This window comes from Dendrobates tinctorius, unplaced genomic scaffold, assembly GCF_039654945.1.
Source record: "Dendrobates tinctorius isolate UK_male_01 unplaced genomic scaffold, ASM3965494v1 ptg000171l, whole genome shotgun sequence".
Classification (NCBI taxonomy): Eukaryota; Metazoa; Chordata; class Amphibia; order Anura; family Dendrobatidae; genus Dendrobates; species Dendrobates tinctorius.
In genome coordinates, this window is record NW_027361838.1 from 18309802 (window position 1) to 18335043 (window position 25242).

Genomic DNA, 25242 nt, shown 5'->3' on the forward strand with positions numbered 1-25242 from the left:
GCATGGGGTTTCTGGAAGGGTTAAACAGACTCTCCTAATGTACGAGACTCCCGCCTCTCTGGAGGCTGCGATGGCACTTGTAGTACGCATAGACCGACGTCTCCGTCAGGGGGCGCTGGTTTCGTTGCCTCCGGGAGGTGGGGGAGTGGTCGGTGAGGTTGCCGCGGGTGAATCCGTGGAACCCATGCAGATCGCTGGTATAGCACAGTCACCGAGTAACAAGCCTAAACGTCCTTGGCACAGAAGGCAGGGGCTCTGTTTTTTTTGTGGCAAAGGAGGACATTTTATTAACGCTTGCCCCCTGGTACCTAAGAAGGGCGCGCCGGCGGAAAACTGATAGGCTCAGAGGGTTTGGAGGAGTCTAGTCTGAGCCTTTGTGTATCCTCCGTCATGGTTTCCCAGTGTATGCTCCCTGCTAGGGTGGTACTTGGGGGGCAAATGCTCTCTATTACAGTATTTATTAGTAGTGGCTCAGCTGCCAATCTCATTGATGAGAGGTTCGCGCATACAGCGGGATTTCCGGTGGAGAAATTGCCGAACCCCATCCGGGTGGTTACCATCAATGCTTCCCCGTTGTCTCAAGGGGAGATCACAGAGTGTGTGTTGGATATACGACTCCACATCGGAGTATTACACTCAGAGCGGGTAACTTGTAAGGTGCTTAGTAACTTACCGGCTCAGATGGTTCTGGGCTTTCCATGGTTGTCAATGCATAATCCTGTTATTGATTGGAAGACCCAGGACATAATTCAGTGGAGCAGGGAGTGTCAGGAGAGGTGCCTGGCTACATGTATTTCCGCTTTGACCCCCAGTATCCCGGAGCCGTTGCTGGATTATGCGGATGTATTTTCTGAGAAGGGTTGTTCGGAACTACCACCGCATCGCCCCTATGACTGTGCTATTAGGTTGAAACCAGGGGCCAAGTTACCTAAAGCTAGAATGTTTAATATCTCAGGTCCCGAGAGGCTAGCTCTCAAGGAATACATTGCGGATAGCCTGAGAAAGGGTCATATTAGACCTTCCTCTTCTCCTCTGGCTGCTGGCTTCTTCTTTGTTAAAAAGAAGGATGGCGGTTTACGCCCGTGTCTGGATTTCAGAGAACTCAACCAGATTACGGTCCGTGATCCTTACCCTATGCCACTTATACCCGATTTATTCAACCAAGTGGTTGGTGCCAGGTGGTTCTCCAAACTGGACCTCAGGGGGGCGTACAATCTTATAAGAGTCCATCAGGGGGATGAGTGGAAGACAGCGTTCAATACCCCTGAGGGTCACTTTGAGAGTTTGGTAATGCCGTTTGGGTTGACTATGGCACCGGCGGTCTTTCAACACTTCATTAATGATGTCTTCTCTCAGTTGTTGGGGAGGTTCGTTATAATTTATCTTGACGACATCCTCATTTTCTCTCGCGACCATGATACACATATAGAGCATGTTAGACAGGTTCTGCAGTTGCTCAGAGAGAACAGGCTCTATGTCAAGCTTGAAAAATGTGTGTTTTCGTACAGGAGCTACCGTTCTTGGGTTATATAATCTCCGCCTCAGGTTTTAAGATGGACACCGCAAAGGTGCAGGCGGTACTACATTGGGATCGGCCTGATAATCTTAAGGCGCTTCAGCGATTTCTTGGCTTCTCCAATTACTATAGGAAATTTATTAAGAACTTCTCTATGATTGCCAAACCACTGACTGACATGACTAAGAAGGGTACCGACTTTTCTGACTGGTCTGAGCCTGCGGTACAGGCGTTTGAATTCCTCAAGAATAGTTTTGCCTCAGCGCCCATTCTGGTGCAGCCCGATGTCTGTCTCCTTACCGTTTGTCGTGGAGGTGGATGCGTCGGAGGTTGGAGTAGGGGCTGTACTGTCTCAGGGCCCTTCTTGGGCCAAGTTGCATCCGTGTGCCTTCTTCTCCAAGAAGCTGTCGCCTGCGGAGCATAATTATGATATTGGCAACAGGGAACTATTGGCCATCAAATTGGCATTTGAGGAGTGGCGACACTTCTTGGAGCGGGCTGTTCATCAGATTACTGTGATAACCAACCATAAGAATTTGCTTTATTTAGAATCTGCTAAGCGCCTGTCCTCCAGACAGGCTCGCTGGGCATTATTCTTCACCCGGTTCAACTTCATTGTTACCTATCGCCCTGGGTTGAAGAATGTTAAGGCAGACGCTTTATCCAGGTGTTTTCCTGGTGGAGAGTTATGTGAAGAGCCGGTGCCTATTCTCCAAAAGGGTGTGGTGGTATCTGCCATCACGACAGAGATTGAGGCAGAGATTGCGGAGGCTCAGGAGGTGGTACCGCCGGGGTTGCCTGCTAATAAATCTTTTGTGCCGCTACATCTACGCTCTAGAGTGTTGGGCGAACATCACGACACGGTACTGGCAGGTCATCCAGGGGTTAAGAGCACTCTGGAACTGGTATCGCGTCGTTTTTGGTGGCCTAAAATCCGGCAGGATGTGGCCTCATATGTGGCTGCCTGTAACACGTGCGCAAGGGCCAAGACTCCTCGTTCCCGTCCCGCTGGTAGCTTGCAGCCTCTCGGGGTGCCCAGTAAGCCATGGACTGAGATTTCCATGGATTTTATTACTGACTTGCCCGCCTCGGCAGGGAACTCGGTCATTTTGGTAATTGTTGATAGGTTCTCCAAAATGTCACATTTCGTTGCTTTACCGTCTTTGCCCAATGCTAAGACTCTTGCTCAGATATTTATTCGCGAGGTGGTCAGACTTCATGGTGTCCCGTCTGACATTGTGTCTGATCGAGGTACGCAGTTTGTGGCAAAGTTTTGGAGAGCTTTTTGTTCTCGCCTTGGAATCAAATTATCTCATTCATCGGCTTTCCACCCTCAGTCGAATGGACAGACTGAGCGGATGAACCAAAACCTGGAGCAATACTTGCGCTGCTTTATTTCCGACAATCAGGAAGAGTGGTCAGCGTTTCTTCCTCTGGCAGAATTCGCAATAAACAACCATTGCCAGGAATCGTCTGGAGAATCTCCTTTTTTTTGTGTGTATGGTCAACATCCTCAATTTTGCACCTTGCGTCAGGGGTGCTCAGTTGGCGTCCCTGAGGAGGACCAGTTGGGAGCTCAATTGTCGTCTGTTTGGAGGAGAGTCAAGCAGCGCTTGTTGAAGGTGGGTTCCAGGTACAAACGGGTGGCTGACTGCAGACGTGTGCCAGGTCCGGACCTGTGTGTGGGTGATTGGGTGTGGTTATCTACTAGGAACATTAAGCTCAAGATACCGTCACTTAAGTTGGGTCCCAGGTTCATTGGCCCATTTAGAATCTCCGCAGTGATCAACCCCGTGGCATTTCGTTTGGAGTTGCCGGCTGTGTATAAGATTCATAATGTATTTCACAAAGCATTGCTAAAGAAGGTCGTGGGTTTGGTGGATGGTTCCCCCGGGCCACCACCTCCCGTCTTGGTGGATGGCGCATTGGAATTTGAGGTGTCCAAAGTGGTGGACTCTAGGGTTGTGCGTCGCACTCTACAGTACCTGGTCCACTGGCGTGGCTATGGTCCTGAGGAGAGGACATGGGTGCCGGCCTCTGACATTCATGCTGATCGACTGGTTACTATGTTCCATCGTCGCCATCTGGACAAGCCAGGTCCTCGACATGGTGAGGTTCCGGAGGTCCCTCGTAGAAGGCGGGGTACTGTCATGTTGGACACTGTTCACACCAGGGTGTCCGGCAGACAGCGGTAATACCCTGTTGGGTATTCTGTTCCAGTCGGGATAGGGTTAACCAGGTTGTCATGCTGGTTGAGGGCTGGGCCACGCCCTAGGTCTTTAAATAGTTCGTCCTGACTATGGGCGTCGCCGACTATAGCTTTAGCCTAGTGCTAGCAATACCGGTCAGCAGTGGTGGTGTTGGAGCGTCTGATATCTGGTGCAGTATATCCCTCAGTGGTTCTTTCTCCAATCTGTTATATATATATTTGGTTGCCCTTGCACATTATTGTATTCCCTTGTGTATTTACTGTGTGGTGTTTTCTTTTACCCCTGTCCATACGTATTTGTGGGGTCTGGTGTCTGGTCCCCTCACTGGGTGGCGGGAGGTGGGTTCAGCTTAGGGCTGGACAGGAGACAGGGACAGGGTGGAGGCTCAGGCAGGCACACCTTCAGTGTAAACCCTGGGTAGAGGGACAGACAGGGTTCCTCTAGTCTGAGGGACATCACAGGGGTCCCGGGGTTTTTGCCTAAAGTAACCTAGGCATTCCATGACATCCAGCAGCTGGACTGCTAAATCTTCCTTTGTGCAAGGAGGTACAAGAGGGGCAGTGCCAGAGCACTGCAAAATGACCTCCAGCAGGCCACTAACCTATTAATAATAATAATAATAATAATAATAATAATAATAATAATAATCTAACATCCATGTGTCTGCTCAATGTATCAGAAACAGACCACATGAAGTTGCTATGAGGGCCCGACGCCCACAAGTGCGTGTTGTGCACACAACCCAACACCTGCATGGCGATTGGCATTTGCCAGAGAACACCAAGATTAACAGATTAGACATTGGTGCCCTGTGCTCTTCACAGGAGAGAGCAGGATGTTCACACTGAGCACATGTGACAGACTTAACAGAGTCTGGAGACGCTGTAGAGAACATTCTGATGTCTTCACCATCCTCCAGAATGACCAGTTTGACAGTGGGTCAGTAATGGTGTGGGGAGGCATTTTTTTGGAGGGCCGCACAGCCGCCATGTGATACCCAGAGGTACCCTAACTGCCAGTAGGCACTGGGATGACATCCTCAGACCCATTGTGAGACCATATGCAGGTGCAGTGCGCCCCGGATTCCTTCTGATGCATGACAATGTGGCTGAAATGTATCAGCAGTTCCTGCATGATGAAGGCATTGATGCTATTGGCTGGCTTACCTGATCCCCAGACCTGAATCCAATCGAGCACATCTAGGACATCATGTCTTGTCCATCCACTAATGCTACGTTGCACCACAGACTGTCCAGGAGTTGACTAATGCTTTAATTCAGGGCTGGAAAAGACACTAACACCTGATGTAGTGTTATATATAATATATATATAATTATATATAGTAATAACAACAATAACTACAATAACAATAACAATATAAACTACCACCAGTGTTTAGTGAAAGTAGTGATTTAACCACTAATTTGAGACTCAAAACAAACCAACCAAGCGATAAATTGACCAGGAAAGACCAAACAGGATATAATTAATCAATAATTTTTATTATATCAGTGGTATTATATAAAAACCAATTAAAAACAATGTGCACGTATGGGGACAGCATTACAAAAACTTGTAAGACAATAAAAAATTGGACCCAATTATATATACCATATTCAAATATGTATTCCTCATATATTAAAAAAGTGAAAGAACTTTGCATAAATAATATACATATTGTGAGCAAAAAGGTGCATGTACATAAACAAGATAATATCTCAAATAGAACAATAATAAGCCAACTAATCACTGCCGTATAAAGTGCAGTGTGCATGTGCAAAAGAACAACCATGTGCTGTTATATTATGCAATAAAGAGCCACAGTGACTTTTGTATAAAGTGCAACACAATAGTAGAGGAATACAATAAAATGGATCATATACTTTTAACGGTCACCACGTCCCTTTAACACGCACCCCGACGCGTGTTTCGGAGCACTTCCTTCATCAGGAAGATTTTAATTGTTTTTTATATAATACCACCAGTATATTATAAAGATTATTGATTAATTATATCCTGTTTGGTCTTTCCTGGTCAATTTGTCCCTTGGTTGGTTGGTTTTGATTCTTTAATTCAGGGCTGGGAGGAGATCCCTCAGGAGAACATCTGGTGCCTCATCAGGACCATGCCTCGGTGTTGTAGAGAGGTCATACAGGCATGTGAAGTCCATACACACTACTGAGCATCATTTCCTTGTCTTGAGGAATTTCCACTGAAGATGGATCAGCCTGTAATTTGATTTTCCACTTTGATTTTGAGTATCATTCCAAATCCAGATCTCCATATTAATTTTGATTTACATTTATTTGTTTTATTGTTCTCAACACATTCTACTATGTAATGAATAAAGATTTGAAAACTGTAATATTTCATTCAATCATATCTAGGATGTGGTATTTTAGTGTTCCCTTTACTTTTTGAAGCATAAAAAACATTATGCTTAAAAACAAAATTCTTATACTCACCTCACCACTCACCGCTCTGGTCCCTCCACTTCTCATCATCACTCATCTGGTCCTCGTTGCATCTTCGTATCACTGTTGGCCAGACTGAATACCCCAAAACCCCAAGCCTCACTCACTAGGACAAGGCTTCAGAGTTTACTAGGCTTGGGAGGGTCCAGCACATGCATCCGCAAAAGGAGATGCGGAAGGGCCAGAGAGGTGAGTATAAGAGATTTTTTAAATCATTTTGATGGCTTTTCATGGTTTAGTCCCCTGATCTGAATATCATTGAAAATCTTAGGCTAGACCTCAAAAGAGCAGTGCATGCAAGATGACCCAGGAATCTCACAGAACTGGAAGAATTTTCCAAGGAAGATTAGATGATAATCCCCCAAACAAAGAATTGAAAGACTCTTGTCTGGCTGCAATAAGCATTTACCAGCTGTGATACTTTCAAAAGGGGGGTGCAACTAGGTAGTTGTAAGGAGATAGACCGGACCACGGGTGCCTGCCTGCTGGGTCCAGAACTAGGAAGGCTGCATCCTCTGTTCCCGGCCAACAGCTTTGAGGAGGCGGACGTTCCCCTGGAGCCTGAGGGATGCCTGAATGGGAGGGACCTTCCTGCAGACCCGGAGAGGCGGGGAGAGTCAGAAAAAGGCGAGCAGCATCTGGCACATAAAAGGAAAAAGCACATGAAGCAGGGGAGTCTGATGCCGGCAGAGAGGAGTGTGGGGAGCAGTGCAGAGAGTTGTGTGCAGAGCCCCGCACAGAACAGTGAGCAGCGTGCTCTGCTTTCCCCATCAGAGGGTACCGGTGCGGCGACAGGCCATATAGAATGAGCCCCCGTTGCCTGTAGAACAGAGTCGTACAGAGCCGTGTCACCAGAGCAGAGCGCTGCAGAGCTGTACAGAGCAGAGCCGCGCTGAGTCGAGCTGTACACGCAGAGCCGAGCCATACACACTGAGCGGAGCTGAGCCAGCTGTGCAGCAGCCAGAGAGAGAAGTGCCCTACCCTCAGAGCACCAGTGCCTGTCATCGCCCACCACCAACAGTGGGGACCAGTGAGAAAGAGACGTGCAGTGTGAGTTCAGTGGGTGCCAGAGAGCAAGGCACAGAATGCTCCATGTCCGTGAGTACTACACACGTGCCCCTTAAGAGTGACCGGGGACAGGACAGACACTTGCACCATGACTGGGTGTTGTGAGTTCATTTTCCCCTTCATCATTGAGGTCTGATGAACTCCCTCTTCTGGTGAAGGAAGGTAGTGAGGCTGATTACAAAGCACCTGAGCAGAATGATGATGACTGGGTGACTGGAATTGCTGACTGGATATAAGGCAGCCGACGCCCTTCTGCCTTGCGGGTGATTTCTCTGAGGGATTCTAGGAGACCAGTCTTATTCCTGCTCCTCAAAAGCTAAGTTTTCTGCTCTGCTTTTTGCATTTGTGTTTTGGTTTTGTTTTGCCTTGTTTTTCTGGATTTCTGCCTTTCCCTGCTGGGTGAGCTGAATTCCTTTTTGCTCTGTCTTCAGAAAATACCTGAGTACTGATTTAGTCTTTTTGAAGGCTAGCGTCTTCAGGGCTTTTTTCCCTATCAGTCTGTTGGCTCTTGTTTTGAGAGGTTTTTGGCGGATTGCAGACAGCAGCTTTTCTATCCTGTCCTATTTAGTTAGCTTGGGCCCCATCATTTGCTCAGCCTATCTTTCTATCTGTGTGAGTGTTTTTTCATCTTGCTTCACCGTCATTATATGTTGGGGGCTGCCTATTGCTTTGGGGTCTGCTCTGGGGCAGTTTAGATTTCCCTTTCTGTCTTTAGGCTATGTAGTTCTCCGGCTGTGATTGAGGGGTCTAGGGCACCGTAGGAACACCCCACAGCTACTGCTAGTTGTTGTTGTTAGGTTCAGGGGTCTGCAATCCGATAGCTGCCAACTTCTCTGGTTTTCTGGACTTAGCTAGTATTTCTGTTTTTGCCTCCTATGGTGACTCATTCATAACACTGGGTCAGTAAATACCTGCCGAGCCACGTTGGGCTCGGATAAGACCGTGACCTGTGCTACCATCAGCCACTGTGGGCTCGCTTGACTGAGACTGTGAGGAGAATTGTGCAGGAGGCACGTCAGGCTTAGACAGTACCGTGGCCTGTAACCTTGTAGGCATCTACAGTATATGGACTAGGGGCAGTGGAAGGTACCGGAGACCGACCACTGTGACCAGAAGAAGGGGGATTTGTTATGAATGAGTCACCGTAGGAGGCAAAAACAGGAATGCTAGCTAAGTCTAGAAAACCAGAGAAGTTGGCAGCTATCGGATTGCAGACCCCTGAACCTATCAACACAACTAGCAGTAGCCGTGGGGGGTTACTACGATGCCCTAGACCCCTCGATCACAGCCAGAGGACTATATAGCCTAAAGACAGAAAGGGAAATCTAAACTGCCCCAGAGCAGACCCCAAAACAAAAGGCAGCCCCCAACATACAGTGGGGCAAAAAAGTATTTAGTCAGTCAGCAATAGTGCAAGTTCCACCACTTAAAAAGATGAGAGGCGTCTGTAATTTACATCATAGGTAGACCTCAACTATGGGAGACAAACTGAGAAAAAAAAATCCAGTAAATCACATTGTCTGTTTTTTTTTCATTTTATTTGCATATTATGGTGGAAAATAAGTATTTGGTCAGAAACAAGCAATCAAGATTTCTGGCTCTCACAGACCTGTAACTTCTTCTTTAAGAGTCTCCTCTTTCCTCCACTCATTACCTGTAGTAATGGCACCTGTTTAAACTTGTTATCAGTATAAAAAGACACCTGTGCACACCCTCAAACAGTCTGACTCCAAACTCCACTATGGTGAAGACCAAAGAGCTGTCAAAGGACACCAGAAACAAAATTGTAGCCCTGCACCAGGCTGGGAAGACTGAATCTGCAATAGCCAACCAGCTTGGAGTGAAGAAATCAACTGTGGGAGCAATAATTAGAAAATGGAAGACATACAAGACCACTGATAATCTCCCTCGATCTGGTGCTCCACGCAAAATCCCACCCCGTGGGGTCAGAATGATCACAAGAACGGTGAGCAAAAATCCCAGAACCACGCGGGGGGACCTAGTGAATGAACTGCAGAGAGCTGGGACCAATGTAACAAGGCCTACCATAAGTAACACACTACGCCACCATGGACTCAGATCCTGCAGTGCCAGACGTGTCCCACTGCTTAAGCCTGTACATGTCCGGGCCCATCTGAAGTTTGCTAGAGAGCATTTGGATGATCCAGAGGAGTTTTGGGAGAATGTCCTATGGTCTGATGAAACCAAACTGGAACTGTTTGGTAGAAACACAACTTGTCGTGTTTGGAGGAAAAAGAATACTGAGTTGCATCCATCAAACACCATACCTACTGTAAAGCATGGTGGTGGAAACATCATGCTTTGGGGCTGTTTCTCTGCAAAGGGGCCAGGACGACTGATCCGGGTACATGAAAGAATGAATGGGGCCATGTATCGTGAGATTTTGAGTGCAAACCTCCTTCCATCAGCAAGGGCATTGAAGATGAAACGTGGCTGGGTCTTTCAACATGACAATGATCCAAAGCACACCGCCAGGGCAACAAAGGAGTGGCTTCGTAAGAAGCATTTCAAGGTCCTGGCGTGGCCTAGCCAGTCTCCAGATCTCAACCCTATAGAAAACCTTTGGAGGGAGTTGAAAGTCCATGTTGCCAAGCGAAAAGCCAAAAACATCACTGCTCTAGAGGAGATCTGCATGGAGGAATGGGCCAACATACCAACAACAGTGTGTGGCAACCTTGTGAAGACTTACAGAAAACGTTTGACCTCTGTCATTGCCAACAAAGGATATATCACAAAGTATTGAGATGAAATTTTGTTTCTGACCAAATACTTATTTTCCACCATAATATGCAAATAAAATAAAAAAAAACAGACAATGTGATTTTCTGGATTTTTTTTTCTCAGTTTGTCTCCCATAGTTGAGGTCTACCTATGATGTAAATTACAGATGCCTCTCATCTTTTTAAGTGGTGGAACTTGCACTATTGCTGACTGACTAAATACTTTTTTGCCCCACTGTATAATGACGGTGAAGCAAGAAGAAAGAACACTAACACAGACAGAAAGATAGACTGAGCAAAGACGGGGCCCAAGCTAACTAGATAGGAAAGGACAGGAAGGCTGCTGTCTGCAATCCGTGAAAAACCCTATGAAAATAAGAGCCAACAAACTGACAGTGAAAAAGGCCCTGAAGACGCTAGGCTTCAAAAAAGCTATGTCAGTACTCAGGAATATTCTGAAGACAGAGCAACCGGCAAAAGGAGATTCAGCTCACCCCAGCAGGGAATGACAGAATCCAGAAAAGCAAGGCAAACAAAAACAAAACACAAATGCTAACAGGCAAAGCAGAAAACTTAGCTTTAGAGGAGCAGGAATCAGACTGGTCTCCTAGAAGTCCACAGAGAAATCACCCGCAGGGCAGAAGGGCGTCGGCTGCCTTATATCCAGTCCGTGACTCCACTCAGCCAGTCATCATCATTAGGCTCAGGTGCCTGATAATCAGGCTCATTACCTTCCTTTACCAGAATAGGGAGTTCACCAGACCTCAGTGACGAAGGGGAAAATGAACTCACAACAGTACCTCCCCCTTGAGGAGGGGTCACCGAACCCTCAACCACGCCACCAGGGCGATCAGGGTGAGCCCGATGAAAGGCACGCACCAATCTTTTGGCATGAATATCAGAGGCAGAGACCCAGGAATTATCCTCCTGACCATAACCCTTCCACTTAACCAAATACTGGAGTCTCCGTCTAGCCAGACGGGAATCCAGTATTTTCTCTACCTCATATTCCATGTTACCTTCAACCAATACAGAGTCCGGAGGTGCCACCCCAGGAACAACTGGTTCAACAAACCTCTTCAACAAGGACTTATGGAACACATTATGGATTTTAAATGTGACAGGAAGAGCCAAACGAAAAGAGACCGGATTAATAATCTCCAAAATCTTGTAAGGTCCAATAAATCTAGGCTTAAACTTAGGAGAAGCCACCTTCATAGCAATATTTTTTGATGATAACCACACCATATCACCAATCTTAAACTGGGGACCAATGGTCCTATGCCGATTGGAAAACCGCTGGGCCTTTTCCTGGGAGAGAGATAACTTATCTACCACTTGGTCCCAGATCTGGTGCATTCTCTCCACCACAGTGTCAACACCTGGGCAGGCAGAAGGCTCCACCTGCCCTGAAGAAAATCGAGGATGAAACCCAAAGTTACAAAAAAAAGGTGACATCAAAGTGGCAGAACTAGCTCTATTATTTAAAGCAAATTCGGCCAAGGGCAAAAATGAAACCCAATCATCCTGATCAGTGGAAATAAAACATCTCAAATACGACTCCAAGGTCTGGTTGATACTCTCTGTCTGCCCATTGGTCTGAGGGTGAAAAGCAGAGGAGAAGGACAACTGAATTCCCAGCTTGGAACAGAAAGTCCTCCAAAATCTAGACACAAACTGAACTCCTCTGTCAGATACAATGTTCTCAGGAATCCCGTGCAAGCGAACCACCTGTTGCAAAAACAGGGGCACCAACTCAGAGGAAGACGGCAACTTAGGGAGTGGTACAAGATGAACCATCTTAGAGAACCTATCACAAATCACCCAAATAACAGTCATTCTTTGAGAGACCGGCATATCAGAGATGAAATCCATTGAAATATGGTCCATGGCCTCCTGGTGACCGGCAAAGGCATCAACAACCCACTAGAGCGATTTAGACCGGGAGCAAGTACCACAGGACTGCACAAAATTCCTGACATCATGAGACAAGGTGGGCCACCAAAAAGAGCGACTCGCCAGATCTCTAGTACCAAAAATACCTGGATGACCAGCCAATGCAGAGCAATGAACTTCAGACATCACTCTCTTCTTCCACTGGTCAGGAACATACAACTTTCCACTGGGACAACGCTCAGGTTTGTCCTCCTGGAACTCTTGCAGAGCAAGTCTCAAATCGGGCGAGATGGCAGAAAGAACTACCCCTTCGCCTAAGATGGTAGCAGGCTTGGACACCACAGGAGAATCAGCAAAGAAGCTCCTAGAGAGGGTGTCTGCCTTGACATTCTTAGTTCCAGGAAGAAAAGAGACCACAAAATCAAAACGTGTAAAAAACAAGGCCCACCTAGCCTGTCTAGGGTTCAAGCGTTTAGCCGACTCTAGGTAAATCAAATTCTTGTGGTCAGTGAGGACCACAACTTGATGTTTAGCTCCCTCCAACCAATGTCTCCACTCCCATTTCATGGCCAACAGTTCCCGATTCCCCACATCATAGTTACGTTCAGATGGAGAGAACTTTCGGGAAAAGAAAGCACAGGGATTCATTTTAGATGTTACAGGATCCTTTTGGGACAAAACAGCTCCTGCACCAATCTCAGAAGCATCCACCTCTACCTGGAACGGGAGTGAGACATCCGGTTGCCGCAAAACCGGGGCGGAGGTAAATCTTCGCTTCAGCTCCTGAAAGGAAGCAACAGCCTCCGGAGACCAATTCAACACATCAGCACCCTTTTTAGTCAGATCAGTCAATGGCTTGGCAATACTAGAAAATTTTGCTATAAATTTCCGATAAAAATTAGCAAACCCCAAAAACTTCTGGAGGGCTTTCAAAGAAGTGGGCTGAACCCAATCATAAATGGCCTGTACCTTGGCCGGGTCCATTTCAATAGTTGACAGAGACAAAATAAATCCCAAAAATGAAATCCTCTGTACTCCAAAAAGGCATTTCGATCCTTTGACATACAGGGAATTCTCCCTCAAGATCCGGAACACAGTCCGAATATGTTCCACATGAGAATCCCAATCCTTGGAGAAGATCAAAATATCATCCAGATAGATAATCAAAACTTTATCGACAAAGTCTCAGAAAATATCGTTCATGAAGCACTGGAAGACAGAAGGGGCATTAGTGAGCCCAAAAGGCATCACCAGGTACTCAAAATGTCCCTCCGGAGTATTAAACGCCGTCTTCCATTCATCCCCCTGCTTAATGCGGATAAGATTATACGCCCCCCTGAGGTCAAGCTTGGTAAACCAGCAAGCACCTCTAACTCTAGAGAATAGATCCAAAATCAGGGGTAACGGATACTGATATTTAATAGTAATTTTGTTGAGGGCATGATAATCAATACAAGGCCTTAAAGAACCATCCTTTTTGGCCACAAAAAAAAAACCGGCACCTAAGGGTGAAGAGGATGGTCTAATATGACCCTTCTCCAACGCCTCCTTAATATAGGATCGCATAGCCTCGTGCTCGGGTACAGATAAATTGTAGAGCCGACCCTTGGGAAATTTACACCCCGGGCTCAGTTCAATTGCACAGTCATAACTCCTATGAGGAGGCAAAGATGCAGACTCATTCTCACTAAATACATCATAAAAGTCCGCCAAATAGTCAGGAACATCATGCGACTGAGGAGAGGTGGAAAAAACCGGAGCCTCACTAAAGGCACACCGACAACCCCAACTCACCACAGACACAGATTTCCAATCCAAAACTGGATTATGAATTTGCAACCAGGGAAACCCCAGAACAACGGCATCATGCAGACCATGCAATACCAAAAATCTGCAATTTTCTTGATGGTCTGGGGCGACCCGCATGACCACCTGGGTCCAAAACTGAGGTTTATTTTTCGCCAAAGGAGTAGCATCAATCCCCCTCAAAGGGATAGGCGTCTGCAGAGGTGTCATCGGAAATCCACAACGTTTAGCAAAATCCAAGTCCATTAGGTTTAGCGCTGCTCCTGAATCCACAAAAGCCTTGGTGGAAAATGTGGACAGGGAGCAGATCAGAGTAATTGCCAGAAGAAACTTAGGTTGAACACCACCAACAGAAAACGTGTGTGCAAAGCGTTTCTCTCGTTTAGGACAAACAGAAATAATATGCGAGGCATCTCCACAGAAAAAACACAGCTTATTACGCCTTCTGAACTCCTGACGTTGCGCCCTAAACAAAACTCTATCATATTGCATAGGTTCAGACGTCTGTTCAACCGGTGGCAACACCTCTCGTGCAATCCTGCGTTCACGTAAACGCCGATCAACCTGAATGGCTAATGACATAGAATCATCCAGACCAGAGGGAACAGGAAATCCCACCATAGTATCTTTTACGGCTTCTGACAAACCCTTCCAAAAGAGAGCAGCCAAGGCATTATCATTCCAGGTAGTAAGGACCGCCCACTTTCGGAACTTTTGACAGTACAACTCTGCAGAATCTCGACCCTGGTTCAATGCCAACAGGGTCTTTTCAGCCTGATCAATAGCATTAGGTTTGTCATACAACAACCCCAAGGCTTGAAAGAATGCGTTCACATTAGTCAGAATAGGATCATCTGGTTTCAAAGAAAACGCCCAATCCTGGGGATCGCCACGCAGCAAAGAGATGACAATTTTAACCTGCTGCGCGGAGCTCCCTGACGAGTTAGGCTTCAAGGCAAAAAATAATTTACAATTATTTTTGAAACTCAAAAATTTAGATCGATCCCCAAAAAATACATCAGGTGTAGGGATCTTTGGATCAACAGCATGCGAACGAGCAAGGTAGGCAGAAATTCCCCGCACTTCCGCAGCGAGCTGCTCCACATGATCAGACAATTCCTTTATCTCCATTGAGAGAAAAAAAAATTCCCCCTACGGCCTCAGAGATATAGAGGAAAGAATATACACACTCTTTTTTCTTTTTTTTTTTTTCTTTTTTTTAAAACACAATTCTTTCCTGCTATTGAGTACCCTAGGATCTGCGGTATGGCGGGTGATTCTGTTATGAATGAGTCACCGTAGGAGGCAAAAACAGGAATGCTAGCTAAGTCCAGAAAACCAGAGAAGTTGGCAGCTATCGGATTGCAGACCCCTGAACCTATCAACACAACTAGCAGTAGCCGTGGGGGGTTCCTACGATGCCCTAGACCCCTCGATCACAGCCGGAGGACTAAATAGCCTAAAGACAGAAAGGGAAATCTAAACTGCCCCAGAGCAGACCCCAAAGCAAAAGGCAGCCCCCAACATATAATGACGGTGAAGCAAGAAGAAAGAACACTAACACAGACAGAAAGATAGACTGAGCAAAGATGGGGCCCAAGCTAACTAGATAGTAAAGGACAGGAAGGCTGCTGTCTGCAATCCGTGAAAAACCCTATGAAAATAAGAGCCAACAGACTGACAGTGAAAAAGGCCCTGAAGACGCTAGGCTTCAAAAAAGCTATGTCAGTACTCAGGAATATTCTGAAGACAGAGCAACCGGCAAAAGGAGATTCAGCTCACCCCAGCAGGGAATGGCAGAATCCAGAAAAGCAAGGCAGACAAAAACAAAACACAAATGCTAACAAGCAAAGCAGAAAACTTAGCTTTAGAGGAGCAGGAATCAGACTGGTCTCCTAGAAGTCCACAGAGAAATCACCCGCAGGGCAGAAGGGCGTCGGCAGCCTTATATCCAGTCCGTGACTCCACTCAGCCAGTCATCATCATTAGGCTCAGGTGCCTGATAATCAGGCTCATTACCTTCCTTTACCAGAATAGGGAGTTCACCAGACCTCAGTGACGAAGGGGAAAATGATCTCACAACAGGGATTGTTTGCTTGCTGGACCCCGTTAATAAGGACACCGTGTCGGCCGTTGCCGGCACCACTGAGTTTTCAACAAGAGCTGCAGTTTAAGGACTGCCTTACATCTGTACTAACGAATTGCCATTATCTGAACCGTTGTTATATCGTTTGCCTTAATGTACTTATTGTCTCCCCTGTCAAACCCTTTATCTCCCTACATCCTCTTCCATTTATGCTGTTTAAATCTTTACCTCCCTGCGTGGAGTATTCCCCTGTAAATAAACCTGTTAACCCTTGCTCTGCCTGCTTCCAGTCACTGCATCCCACATTTCTGCTCATACTCTTGCATACTGACTCTGCATGGTGCCCAAACTTATGCATCATCCCACTTTCCTTTTTGTAATTTTTAAAATGTAAAAGATGAAAATAAATAGATATATTGCCTAAAATACAAAGGAAACATTTTATCTTTAACTTTAGTTCATTTCATGTTCAACTTGCTTAACTGTTCACAATAACAGTCTTTTTGACCAGGGGTGCCCAAACTTTTAGGGTATGTGCAAACGCTGCGGATTCTGCTGTGGATCTGCAGCGGATATGGCCCTGCGGATCTGCAGCAGATCCGCAAACATTGTACAGTACAATGTTAGCCAATGGGATTTCAAATCCGCAATACACATGCTGTGGATTTTTTCGCACGGATTAGCTGTGGTTTTAAATCCGCAGCATGTCAATTCTTTCTGCGGATTCCGCAGCGGTTTGACACCTGTTCCATTGTCCAGGTGTCAATCTGCAGGGGAAAACTGCTGGCAAATCCGCAGGAAAACCACAGGTTTCTTTAGGCCTCTTTCACACTTCAGTTTTTCGTGTCAGTTAAAATCTGCCAAAAAGGCGGACAAGCGGATCCGTTCCTAACTGATGTGAACGGATGCCACAGGATCCGTTTTTTGACAGATCCGCAGAATGAGGAAATTTAAAGGAACCGCTGGCCGGGAAGGAGAGAGAGAGAGAGAGATCCGTTTTTTTCAAAACCTGGCGGATTTTGACTGATTGTCAAAAACGGAAGTGTGAAAGAGACCTTACCTGCGGTTTTACCTGCAAATCCGCCTGGAAAATTCCACAGGTGAATCCACAGCGTGTGCACTCAACCTTACATGCCATAGTATATGTTCTAGGTCTTGTAGCAGTCATTTCTCTACCACACCATATGATGCGTGTTATTTTACTATCCAAACTGCAATAATACAAGAGTTTTGCCTTGTTTGATTTACTTTGCAGACACCATACGGTTTAAATGTACCCACTTCCAGGTATCCTTCCAGCTAGGTTTTACAATTTCAGAATAAAAGCCCAAAGTTCTGTGAGTCTATAAAGAAGAGAGAGCCATTCTATTATATCCTGCATCGTTATTACATTATTGCAACGAAAGCATTCATCTGCCATTGGGAATGTAAAAGAAATGTCATGTACCCTTTTCCATCTTTTATATGTGATTAAAACACAGAAACAACGATGCACTTTTTGACCCTGCTATAGCATTCTCACAATGAGCCCATTGCAATAACCTGAATAACTTGCAAAGAGCTCTGGTTATATACACCTTAGCAACTAAGCTGACAGACGTGAAATTGGGTTTCCAATTCCCTGTATGCCGATTCGCTCTCATTTGTTTTACTTGCAGAATCCAATTTCAGAAATGTGACAATAGATTTCACAAAGTGAGCCAGCTGAACTCAATGGAGACCTCTTAAATGTGCAGCTTAGATTTCCCATACTGCCATTTGTTTTAGATGGATTCACTATATGTTTAGCATTTACCTAGATTTCAATGTGCCCCATTCATATGATGAACAGTTTATTGTTTTTTATTTGACAAGCCATGTTATCATAGTACTGCACGCACTGCGGCGTTCACCATGGAGGTTAATGCCTTTGTTTCAAGTTCATTTATTGCACATTGGAAAATATTTCCTGCTGACCAATTGGTCTAAAACAAGCTCCATGTTTCTGTTTATGTGCAGTATAATTACAATGGAATGTGTCCAGACAATAAAGTTCAGACGCTTTTCGACAAGTGAAAGGGAGAGAAGGGGAGAAGCACAATCTGGGACTCACAATACCTCATTGGTCGAGGCACATAAAATTAATGGTCTCTACAAATGTGTATCCGCCTAATAAACAATGAAGATACTTATGGGTAGCAAAATGTTATCAATTTAATGTTTTGTCCAGGGAACAAAGGATTATTTTGTGATAACAAAGCTGTTTTATTAACCAGCCTCTCTCATCTTTAGGCCTCATTCAGACATACGTGTTCTTGCTGTGTTTTTCATTGATGGAATATACACCCATTAGTCTATACGGATATTCACATATCTGTGTTTTTCTACTGATTCTCTGCCTAACATTATTGCAAAAAAAATTAGCATTTCTTTGTATTTTTTATCGGTGTCATGGATCGACATTTAATATACAGTATATGTCTATAGGTCTAAGAAAATGCCAGACAGAACACAGATGATATCAGTGTACAATCCATTTGCTGTTCATGATTAACACTGCAAATAGATAGGATAAGTTTTGCAATTTGTTTGCTTATTTTTTCATGCATGAAAATCACTGATGAAGCACTGATGGTATCATCTGAGACACTGACCAAATTCTGATGAACTCAGATCAAAAACACTGCTGAAACTCTGACATAACAATCATGGACATCTGAATGAGGCCTTACAGACTACAGAGTACAACAGATCATTCTTGGATCTATACAAATTGCTAATTTTGCATCAATTAGGTGGAATATTGCAGAGGGAAGTGTCCCAAAATGTACATACATACATGGATATACAGTTGAAACTAGAAGTTTACATACACTATAAAAAAAAAAGGCACATATGCATGTTTTTCTCAATATCTGACATGAAATCAGAATAAACCTTTCCCATTTTAGATCAATTAGGTTTACCATAACTATTAGTATTTGCCAAATGCCAGAATAATGAGAGAGGGAATGTTTTAAGGCATTTTTATTACTTAATGCAACGTCAAAAGTTTACGTAGACTGAGATTACTATACCTTTAAACAATTCTGGACTGCCCATATGATGATGTCATATGTTTGGAAGCTTCTGTTAATTAGAGACACACCTGTGAATGTATTGTAATGCACAACTGAAACACACTGCTTCTTTGTGTAGCATCATGGGAAAGTCTCAAGAAATCAGCCAAGATATCAGGAAGAGAATTGTGGACTTGCACAAGTCTGGCTCATCCTTGGGTACAATTTCAAGATGCCTGAAAGTGCCTCATTCATTTGTGCAATAATTATACGCATGTACAAACAAGATGGGAATATCCATCCATCATACCGCTCAGGAAGGAGATGAGTTCTGTGTTCCAGAGATGAACGTGCTTTGGTCCGACATGTACACATCATCCCAAGGACAAAAACAAAAGACCTTGTGAATATTGTGTTAATATCCACAGTGAAACGAGTACTGTATCAACATAAGCTGAAAGGCCACTCTGCTAGGAAGAAACCATTACTCCAAAAGAAACATAAAAAAGCCAAAAAATAATGTTTACAAATGCACACAGGAATAAAGACCTTAATGTCCTGTGGTTTGATTAAACTAAAATTGAATTTTTTGGGCATATTGACCCTCGTTACGTTTGGAGGAAAAAGGGAGAAACTTGGAAACCTAAGAACACCATCCCAACTGTGAAACACGGGGGTGGCAGTATCATGTTGTGGGTTGTTTTGCTGCAGGAGAGACTGGTGCACTTCATAAAATAGATGGCATCATGAGAAAAGATTATGTGGCAATACTGAAGCAACAACTCAAGACATCAGCCAGATGTTTCCCCAACTATGCTTCACAGTTGGGACGGTGTTCTTGGGGTTGTACTCATCCATCTTCTTCTTCCAAATACGTCCAGTGGAGTTGATACCAAAAAGTTCTATTTTGGTCTCATCTCACCACATGACCTTCTCTCATGCCTCCTCTTAATCATGCAAATGGTCATTGGTGAACTTCAAATGGGCTTGGAAAAGTGCTGGCATGAGCATGTGAACCTTGCATGCCCTGCAAGATTGTAATCCATGACAGCATAGTGTGTTATTAACAGTTGAAACTGTAGTTCCAGCTCTATTCAGATCATTGGCCATGTTCTCCCATGTAGTTCCGAATGAAATCTTGCATGGAGCCTGTCTGAGTGTCATCTCCGCTCATCGGGACTCAGTGGGCCTGTATCAGAGTTGTGCAGCTGTCTTGAAGAAGCTAGACTACCTAAAGGTAACAGATATGTTAGCTTTGCAAGATTTTCCCAAGCAAGGGATTTGTTGCATCACTTTTTGTTCCATGAGGGTTTGTCAGCAAATCTACATGGATCTGATCAGGATGCAGAAGGAAGCAAAGAACGATGCGCTGGGTGTTTTAACTGTGGGACAACTATTGAAATTGACATTTAATGGATGTGCAATCAGTGGGTATAAAAACATACCCTTTGTTGAAGGAGACAGCAGTATCTCCGCAACGTGTAAGAGAAAGTAGGACCCTTTGGGACTCGGGACACGAGTGACGTCACACGCCGACTGCTCCTACACGCGGCACAAACCACATCTGGTGAGTCACCATCCAGGACTTCCTGTTTTGAGGTGTGCTGCAGCTAATTTTTGAGACTTCTTTCCACCAAATCGTGCTAGTATCTTCCCTATTCCAGTGGAATTGTGGATGCAAGGTATTTACCACAAGGATACCTATTTGTGTTACAAGTTTCACTCTGTGCTTCTTTATTTGCATGCATCAATGTAAAGCCACTGACACATGACTTTTACAGTCCGTGCTGCATAAAACTGACACAACATTAAATGCTACTTCTTGTTGTCCTGTGGCTAAGGCAACACAAAGACCAAAACTGTGGATGACAATTGAACTGTGTCTGTCAGCTGTGACTAATAAAATTAAAGAACTGTCCTTATAAAGAGTTTCACTAAAATCAACAAAAATTATCTTACGGACAACTCCATTAACCATTGGTCTTAGTAAATAATGCACTGTACTGCCAACCGTGGTATTTACTTTATCAACTAACAAATTTTGATTGCATGCTGTATGATGTTTAACTACATGTGTTTGTTGTTTTGATTATAACCTTTTTTTATAGCAATTTGCTATGGGTACTGTGGCGTGGCTAAGGGTTGTATAATCGATGGGAGATATGTGTCTCATAGATGGCTTGTCTCCATAATGTATACATAATAGATGTTGCTTTATTACTGTTTTTGCAAGGACCTGTGGTGAGGTCACAATCACGCGACCAGTCAGCTGCTGGGTTCATGGGTGTGGCTACACCCTTATAATGTGGCCTGCTCCTAAACCAGGCAGCTGTATGCGAGGAGGGACAAGCCTCCTGTGTGTGTGCTGAGGCTCCAGAAATGAGCCTGAAGAAACGGACCTTTATTTTTTCCTTTTGAGCTGACGGCTATTTTCTTTGTTACTTGCTGCTGGATCAATTTATGAGGTAATAAACCGCATGAACTTTAAAGGAACCTGCCTCTTGACTGTCTCCTGTTGCACCTGAGCGAGTCGAATCCGTACACTTGGTGCTAGATGTGCGGGCAGTGTTCACAGCAGAGCCGTGAGACTGTTACTACATGTCCTGGGTCAAGTTTGCAGCAATTCAGCAAGCATTGCCTGGAAAAATGGAGGACCTGCTGAAACACCTGGTCCAGGTCCAGACACAGCAACAGGAGACCAACAGGCTGTTATTACAACAGATCCAGCAGAGCCAGCAGGAGCAACGGCAGCAGTTCCAGCAGAGCCTGCAGGAGCAACAGCAGCAGATGCAGCATCTGGCAACCGCCATCCAGGAAGGCAGGACAAGCGCCCCAACCCGAGGCCTGGCTGAGGCCACCCATGTCGGGATGGCAATAAGACGCGCATTACAAAAAATGACCCCTGAGGATGATGTTGAGGCCTTCCTGACCGTGTTTGAGATGGTGGCTGAGAGGGAAAAACTTCAGCCAGAGCAGTGAGCGGAGGTACTGGCCCCATACCTGTATAGGGAGACCCAGAAGGCGTACTATGACTTGACTGTACAAGACGCCCAGGAGTATCCCAAACCAAAAGCGGAAATTCTCGCATGGTTGGGGGTGACAATGACTATCAGGGCACAGCGAGTTCACCGCTGGGCCTATCACCGGGACAAACCACCGCGCTCCCAAATATTCAACCTGTTGCACCTGGTCCAGAAATGGCTGCAGCCAGAATCATCTTCACCTGCACAGATGGTAGAGCGAGTGGTAATGGATTGGTTTGTGCATTCCCTGCCGAGACCCCTACAGACTTGGGTTGCCCAGGGGGATCCCCAGAATGCAGATGAACTGGTCGGACAGGTTGAGAGATACCAGGGGATGGAAGGCTCCTTGGGGAAGCAACCCGTTCTGTATTGGGGTTCCAGCAGGGGGCGCAGTCCCAAAAAGGGGTGGGGCGTCCAAGGTCAAAAGGGGCGGGGAAGGCGGTGCCCAAGGTCCCCACGGGTAATATTATTTGCTGAAAGTGCCACGGGCCAGGACATATAGCTGCCTGTTGTCCCCAGACCACCAAGAAGATGGACTGCAGCATGGGATGCCGTAGTTCATACTATGCATATCCAGCTTGCAGTATGAACTCGCCACCTAACGAGGGGCCACAAGCGTGTCCCATGAAGATGAACGGTCAAGCAGTAATGGCACTGCTAGACTCCAGCAGCTTGGTGACTCTGGTACAGGCCACTTTTCCTCTCAGCCTACTCCCGAGTAAAAAGGTTGGCATTCGGTGCATACATAGCGATTTAAAAGACTACCCTATGGCCAGGGTGAACATTGAAACGGCACATGGCACCGAGTCCCATGAAGTTGGCGTCATTCGGGACTTTTTGCATCCGATAATTATAGGCCGGGATTTTTGTCTGTTTTGGGATCTGTGGGGTAAGGGTTCTGAGATTGCTAGCCAGAGCAGGGAACCAATGAACCCTAATAAGGTATCGCCACCATCAGAAGTAGACAGATTTCCTTTATGTGTCCTTGTTGGGGATGTGGAGGAAGGGGCCCCAGTATCTGACATTCCGGAGTTAGGGGTGGCCGGTGAGAATTTTGGGACTGCCCAACATAGGGACCCAGCGCTGAGGGAAACCTTCAACAATGTCACCGTCAATGGGGTTGAAAAAGAGCCGGGAGCAGACGCCAGGTTTCCCTATTTTATGTTTAGAGGGGAATTGTTATACTGGGTCATGAAAATAAGGGAGGAGGTGGTAGAGCAGTTAATAGTACCAGGACCCTATAGACGGAAAGTGATGGACATGGCCCATTCACACATCTTGGGGGGACACTTGGGGGTGGAAAAAGCACAGGAACGGGTTGCACAGAGGTTTTATTGGCCTGGGTGTCACCGGGAAATAGCAAACTATTGCAGGTCCTGCCCGACATGTCAGTTAACTGCCCCCACATCTCATTTTCGGAACCCTCTTGTGCCACTGCCCATTATTGAGGTGCCATTTGAGAGAATTGCCATGGACTTGGTCGGTCCCTTAGTTAAATCAGCTCGGGGCCATCAGTATATATTAGTCATCCTGGACTATGCCACCCGCTATCCCGAAGCAATTCCCCTGAGAAATTCCTCTGCGAAGAGTATAGCCTGCGAGTTGGTCCATGTGTTTTCCCGGACAGGTTTGCTGAAGCAGATCCTGACCGACCAGGGGACACCTTTTATGAGCAAGGTGATGAGGGAATTGTGCAGAGTCCTGCAAATCTCTCTGTGTTGAGAACTTCAGTGTACCATCCGCAGTCAGATGGCCTTGTTGAGAGGTTTAGCAAGACACTGAAGAGCATGCTAAGAAAAGTCATAGAGAAAGATGGCAGAGATTGGGATTGTCTCTTACCGTATCTGCTGTTTTCTATCCGTGAAGTCCCCCATGCCTCCACAGGGTTCTCTTCCTTCGAGCTTCTGTATGGCCGACATCCGCGAGTTCTCCTAGATATAGTCAAGGAAACCTGGGAAGCCGAAGTCACGCCCCACAGAAGCGTCATTGAGCATGTGGCACTGATGCAGCAGAGGGTTGCGAAGATGATGCCCATTGTTAAAGAACATCTCCGCTAGGCACAAGAGGCTCAGGCCAGGGTCTACAACCGGTCAGCAAGAGTGAGGCAGTTCAATTCGGGAGACCGAGTTCTCGTGCTAATCCTGACGGTGGAGAGTAAGTTCTTGGTGAAGTGGCAAGGGCCGTATGAGGTGGTGGAGAAGCTTGGAGACATAAACTACAAGATCCACCAACCCGAAAGACGGAAGCCATACCAGGTTTACCATGTCAACCTCATCAAGCCGTGGCAAGATAGAGAGCCAGTGGTAACTCCGTGCTTGCTGGGCAACCTAGAAGGAGAGGTTGGAGCGGTTATTATAGCGGAGACACTATCGAAGGCCCAAAAACAGCAGTGCCAGGAGTTACTCCAGAAAAACAGGGACCTGTTTTCAGAGTTGCCAGGGTGCACGAAGGTTGTGGAGCATGAAGTTCTGACCGAGTGACATCTGCGGGTGAACGTGAAGCCGTATCGAATTCCTGAGGCCCATCGAGAGGTAATCTCCAAGGAGGTGCAGCGTATGTTGAAGCTTGGGGTCATTGAGGAATCAAAGAGTGGCAGGTTGAGCCCGATTGTCCTTGTCCCAAAACCTGATGGTGAATGGAGGTTCTGCAATGATTACCGGAAGCTGAATGAGGTCTCCAAGTTTGACGCTTATCCCATGCTATGCATTGATGAGCTCATTGAGAGACTTGGACCTGCCAGGTGCATAACCACCTTGGATCTGACAAAGGGATATTGGCAGATCCCCATGGCACCGGAAGCCAAGGAGAAGACGGCATTTTCTACACCAGACGGGTGCTTCCAGTATGTCCGGATGCAGTTTGGCCTGCAGGCCTCATAAGCTATACGCTGCCACGTACCTGGATGATATCGTCATCTTTACCCCAGACTGGGAGACTCACCTGGAAAAGGTCCAAGCAGTGTTTGATGCGCTAAGAGAGGCGGGGTTTACAATAAACCCGAAGAAGTGTGCCTTGGGTAAAGAAAAAGCCAAGTACCTTGGATATGTAGTGGGGCGTGGTGAGATCAAACCCCAAATCAATAAGGTGGAGGCAATTCAAATATGGCCGAGGCCTCTGTCAAAGAAGCAAGTTAAAGCCTTCCTGGGGATCGTGGGATATTACAGGAGGTTCATCCTAAACTTCGCCACAATGGCTGTAACTCTAACTGATCTGCTTAAGGGGGCAAAGTCAGTGATGGTTAGATGGTCCAAAGAGGCAGAGTCAGCCTTCCAAGAAATGAAAGGAGCTCTATGTAAGCAACCTGTTCTGGTGGCCCCAGACTTTAAACGTGAATTTGTCCTCCAGACAGATGGCTCAGATGTCGGGGTTGGAGCAGTCCTTTCC